The sequence below is a fragment of the Diachasmimorpha longicaudata genome, chromosome 13 (assembly GCF_034640455.1).
Source record: "Diachasmimorpha longicaudata isolate KC_UGA_2023 chromosome 13, iyDiaLong2, whole genome shotgun sequence".
Taxonomy (NCBI): Eukaryota; Metazoa; Arthropoda; class Insecta; order Hymenoptera; family Braconidae; genus Diachasmimorpha; species Diachasmimorpha longicaudata.
The window spans coordinates 5,742,312-5,748,955 of record NC_087237.1 but is presented as its reverse complement, the minus strand read 5'-3'; positions in this window follow the sequence as shown (position 1 = coordinate 5,748,955).

Sequence of the window (6,644 nt, the reverse complement as noted above, 5' to 3'; positions counted from 1 at the left end):
ATAATGATTCTCGTCATTTTCGCGCAACTGTTTTTCATACCGAAAATTTTTATACAATTTAATTTTCCGAATATTGTAGGATATTCCGAGGTCGATGGAAATACAGAATATTCTGTCATAAAAATTGAATTAATCAGCTTTCCACGTCCTGACTAAACCCGATCCCTTCCAGAATTAACAATGAATTTTCACAGAATTAATTAGTTTCAAAAATTTTCACATTTTTCATCAACAAAAATATTAAAAAATATTGACAAAAATATTAAAAAATATGAAAGTCGCGTTCCAGTACCAGTATTACCCATTCATCCCTGTCATGTGAGATAAATTTTCAAAGTGAACTACCCCCACAAAAAAAAGTCCAATAAATATTTTCACGAAATCCGAGAAGTGCGAAAATTAATGTTTAACTTAATTTTTTTTTATTGAGAAATCTCGTCTCGAGTTTCGATAAATAAATCTCTCGAATCATTCGTGCGGGAAAAAATATGGTGGTTGAGCGGTGTGGAGGTGGAGGGGGAGGGGGGGATAATGTACAGGGGGTGAAAATCAACGCGCGCGAGGGGGTAAAGACGTTTGGAGAGAAAAGGAAAACGTCAGGGGGAGAAAAAGGTAATGCGGAAAAACCCGGCCGTGCGTTTCGAAGCGGGATAGCCAACGGTGAATTTGAAATAAGCTTCTCGTTTTCCCTACTTCAGTGCTCTCCCCCCCCCCCGTCCCCCCAACCAACCAACCCCCCTTCCCCTATCACACCAAACCCCGTTCTACTATTTTCACACCATTCTTGGATTGAGTTTTTTCACAGCTCTCGTCTCACATTCTGGGTTAGCTGTACCCGGAGGACTTTTTACACTTTTTGTGAGTAAATGACTACTCAATTACTTTTTATTTCCTTTTTCTTTTGAACGGGAATGGGTTAATTATATGTGAATAAAACGCGAGGAGGGACGATGAGTTTGTGAGAAAAAAGCTGAATCGTGTAGTTTTTTTTTAACGGATGACCCAAGACAATACAGAAAAGTGGAAATGGCTTCTGTCATTGTATTCTTATTAGTTATGTTGTTTGACAACAATAGTGGTTAAGTACAGAATTATTTGTTAATTAATTTTTTGGATGTTGTGGAGGATTTTATAGATTTTATTGGCTCCAGTTAGGCACAATTATTTGTTTTAAATTTTATTAAAATTCGGAATATGCAATATTTAGACGAGATTGAGATTGGGAACTTGGGAAATTTTGAAAGTACAACTTAAATGAGTGAATGAATGGATAAGTAAAGAAATAAGTCGATTTGAAAAATTATCCAGAATATTTTAGCGGCAGTAAAACGTGAAAATAACCGGAAAATTCGATTTTTCATTTTCAGCAGAATTACTATGTCCTCTAGATCTTCGACCAGATTGTTAAACATGAAAAATGCTGTACCAAGCCTGAATAGTCCATTTTGCCTTCATCAGCAACAGATGTGAAAAGATAAACTCTAAATTATGAGATGCAATAAATGAAGTCATTTAAATTTATTTTCGAAAATTTGAGGGACAAGTTTTGGGTGGCATTCATTCATCTTCCTGAGTATAGCTGTATAATTCAAAAATATGTCACGCTCTCCGGGTATTTGTCTGCTGACGGTCCGTCCCAGCACCCCAGGGGGCCTCTCACACGTGGACCCGTTGAGTCCCACTGACCCCTTCCCATTCACCCCGAAAATCCCCAAATCGGTGAGCTCCTCACTCGAAGGCTTTCCTCCCTCTGAATTTTTAGCCAATCGTCGTACTCCCCCAACAATCAATCCATACAGATGACCAACGACCAATCGTCGACGACTTAATAATTATAATAATTTTATCTTCCACCCAGAAAAAGCTGCAACGTTGCCGATCTCCCCGGGAGCGAATCTAAATCGGTCCCCGAAATTATGATAAACAAATTGAACAAGTGACTTTCGTGATTTTTTAAATGCGATTACCACAATGTAAATACGAACTATAACACAGAATAAAGAATAATATTCAATTCTCAACGTGCCTCGTAATTATTTAAATTGTTTAAAAGAGTCAATGCACTCATTTATCATTTCAAGAAATAGAAAAATATTTTTTTCCATGCCAGCCTAGTAAATAAATATCCAAGATACGGATAACAATCAAAGTCTCAATAGGCAACAATTATTTCGCTAAATCATATAAATGAAATATAATGAAAAATTTTAAGGAAAGACTCATTCAATAATTAAACCACTAAATCATAATTTATTAAAAATAAAATACAATTTCTTAATAATTTTCTTTATGTTGTTAACAGATTTTCATTTTTTTTGTTAAGAACGATACCATAAATTTTCATAGAAATTTGTCGCCATGCATGATGTAAAAGCAAACATCTAATAAAATACTTCAAACTCTATTTACGTCGAAGAAACCGATAACAATCAAAGCGCCACTATATCCCCACACATTGGTCACGGAAATTATGAAATGTACGGTCACATGGATCGCGTGCAGTTGCACTATAACAGCGAGCGATGACTCCAATGTCCGGGAGCAGATAAAAAAAAAAAAAAAACTAGACCGAGTGGTAAAGCGACATCGCTTTGTCCCAAAAGTTTAATATCCGCTGACGATCGGCTGAACACGGGGGTGGGTGAGGGGGAGGGGGAAGGGGCGAGGAAGCGAGGGTTGAAGGGCCAAGATGAGGGTGAGAGAGAGGGGTAGGAGTGGATAGGGACGGTTGAATACGCGGCTTATGATCGTATGATAGTGTACGCGTGGCTCCCCCCCCCCCCCCAGCACCGGCTCATCCACACACATCCAAATACACTCCACCCCCATTCCACCCCCGAAGTACTTATTTGTATATCCCCGAAATTGTTTTTCATGAACTGAAGTAAAAAACGTCACCCTCCCTTTATCAAATGAAAATACCTCACTCGTCATTTTATTGCGAAACAACTTCTTGGTCGGGATTTTGGGGGGTGAGTTCTCGAGATGAAAGGAAAACTTGGAGATGTGATTAATCCGAGACGCTCGCCGTCGAGTTGAAAAAAAATCTTTGTAATGAAATACAATGAGTCAACTGAAACTCGGACGATATAACGAAGTGAATGAGATGGGAATTCCATGGAGATATTTTTTTATCGAAGAGCTGGGAGGATAAAAAAAAATATTTCAACTAGTAAATCGGATTAAATGTGGATAACAATGGGTGCGAGGTACTGGGAATTAAAAAAATTAGTTTTTTCAAGTGGCAGATTTTTCATTGTGAACGAAATGAAAGTGTATGAAAAATATTTAATTGAATAATCTCATATTATTTTTAATTTAAAAAAATATTTTCTATTGAATTACCCCCTCTCCTGCAGCTTTAATTAACGATCAAAATATTTAACTACCGTTCACGGCAATACTCCAGTAAATAAACAAACAAATCATTTAATAAATAAATCAATCACCTAATGGACTTCATGCAAATCTACTCTATTTTCTTCTGAACAAAAAATCCAAAAATCAACAAAATTTTTTTTGCAATTAAATATTGTGCGATCCGACTTCTGAATAAATTCATCACACGTAATATTGTCTCTGTGAACATGTAGTCAAGTTCGCGCGGTTCCCACGCACCCTATAATAATCAAGCAATTAAACATAAACCTCTGCGCACGCAACGCTTCACTAATTCACCCTAAGCCTAACCCTAATACGAATCAATCGTCCCCATCCCCGTGAAAAAAAATCGCCTTATATCTTCGAATCGCCCCACCGAGTAGTTTAACCCCCTCCCCCTTCCCAACCCCCCTTGCAATCTAATTCCTCTATCGCAGCAACTAAACTATAGTTGCACGAAACGGAAACGCACCCGGGGGGTTAACGGAATAGAGGTAAAAGCCAAGGCAAAAGCACCGATAAATCAACCAGTTGCGCGCCCCAAGAGAGAGTAACATCGTCAGAGTTAGAGTGTGCCAGAACACCCCGCCCCATCCGTGTTGCCAGATGGTTTAATTTCATTGTGGCTATGATAAATATCTGAAGAAATTTGCACATCTCGCTGTTGGAAAAGTTTTAAATTCCTCGGCCAATTCAGTCACTTCTCCGACATTTTCCGGAATTTTCAGGGGAGCAACTGCACAATGTGATAAAGGGGTGAAGTTCCCAATTTTTTATTTCACGAAAAATCCAACGGGTCCTGGGACTGACTACATGGGCCTTCAAGAGTTAAATAAAATTTAAATAGTATTACGTACAACTGAATTGAACATTTTGAAAACCCACTGAATTTTCCAAATCTCTGAATTCCACAAAAATTAACGACTTTAACATATCTCGAAATCTGCGAAAATTAATATGAGGATTTCAATCACAGCTCACACCTCCCCACCACCCCCCAAATTTTTCTAACATAATTATTCATCAATTCTGTCCACAATTATCGAAATAAAATAGCAATTGTGCGAAAATTTGGGAACGAAGAGACCCCTACACATCCGCACATTCGCCGAATAATAATCCCCTGATCCCCAGACCTCCCTAACATCGTTATACCTCAATAAATCACCCCCATAACCGCAAATTATCAAGTCACTGTCATAACAATGAAATTGTAATTGTGGGAGAATTTGAAGAACAGGAGTCGACTAAACGTCTACGGCTAGAGTGTCGCTCGATCGATCCGTGGATGCGTACGCTCGTGCAGCAGCTGGGGTTCTCTCCACTACAGCCTATCGAACAAGGACAGAATGAGAAGTGACAGGAATAAGGGACAGAGAGGGGGATACAACTGGAAAAATAACGAATGAACTAAACGATCGATTGACCCACATCTTCCATGTTCCGTTGAATACATCAATACCTTCATTTCAACTCGCGATTATATTTCCTAATCCTCAGGGTCATCCCCCGGCACTTCAATGGTCCAGTGGAGGCCACGATGACAGCATCCACCACGATAATTATTTACCAGCCAAAAAATTCATCAAGAAGTAATTTTTTCATTTTCATTTCGTAACTTACGCAACTCCCGGACTAAAATTACCATAAATTCCTCATCATCGGAGTCAATAGGAAACTGAGTGCGTTATCAGTCGATCAGACGACACGAGAATATTTAATTTTCCCTGGGATCGGTGGCAACAGGTTAACATGCATGCGTCGAGGCCTTCGATAAACTCAAACCACCAGTGAAAAATGTCGTTAAAAACACGAAATAAAAAAATGTCAATAAACTCCGGACAATGAAGAAATAACGATTAGCATGACGAACACCTAATAAAATACCAGAGCAATTTATCTCCCTCCCCCATTCACTCACGAATGACTGTTTTTTATTCCCCTCACAGCAGTTAACTCTCGTTTTTCCCCCTTTTCCTGCCATTTCCCACCCCTCCCGACAAATCACCGGACCACCCTCAAGGTTATGAGTGTCATAAATACAACATGAGTTAAAGAAACAATCCAACAACATCGATTATTACGTTTTAAACTCCGTCGCCAGTCGGTGATTGTCGTCCTCGTCCTTATTTGTTTATTTAGTGATGTTCTTTATACGATCCCACGGATTTATCAATTATTTAGGGGATTAAATTTATTGCTAAAACCGATCGGCGAACGCCACTGAGCGCGGGAAGGTGGTGCGAACGGTTGGACCAAAGCTGTTGTACAAAACATGTAGACAAACGTATGACTGAAGTGTCAGGGGGGTGGGTGGGCGATGGGGGGGATGCGAGAGATCTAATGGTTGGAATAAAATACGCGGGGTTTGCGTGGTGGTGCCACCTGACAGACACTGGGAAATTTGAGAAAAGCTGAAATTTCCGTCTCTCCTTTCGCCCATGCGCATCGACTTTAATCGAATTTTCCGAAGATGAGGGAAATTGCGAGGGGGAGAGGGTGGAGGGGAGCTTCCGCCGTCTGTGTGCATCAGTCACGGGTAGCTGGGTTCTAGCGCGGCTTCAATGGTCGCGGGGAGGCATACATTTAAAAAGTTTAGCCATTAGAATTATCATGAAATTTCGATAAAGAGCCCCCTAATGCCCCAGGATATTATGCGAATTTTTTTAACACTTCAGTTTCTCATCACGCGCCTGACATTCATTGTCACAATATCTCCTTTTATCAATTGACTTTTGCACGGTCTACGATCATTGAATGTGTAAATTCCGAGTTTGCGTGGTTTGGAATCAATTTTAGGGATGGAGTTCCCTTGTGTGCGCATGACGTGAAAATTGATTGTGCGTTTTACCCCGGAGCGTTGTTTCAGTACTGTCAGTGGTGGTGTCTACCACCCCCTGCATCGATATTCAATACAGGGTAATTTCTGGGATTTTCGGGGTGCACTTGTCTTCAGATTCGATGATTTAATTTTTTTTGATTGAAATTTGCAATTTTTTTCTTCGTTTCTGTTGATGGGATTTATTTACGTGTCGATTTGTTGATTAGTCGAGTGGGGGGAATGTTGAGTACTTACGGAAGACTCGCGGTTACACGCAGGAAATAGTATTTTGCACTGATTTTTTTCATGTTGTCTGGCATTTTCAGTCACTCCCCCACAATCAAAACCGCGCGCGCACATTTTCTCGCCGGAAATCGTTTGTTCATCTTCAATACTTTTCCGTTATTATGATATATATTTTATTTCCTTGTCTATATCGGAG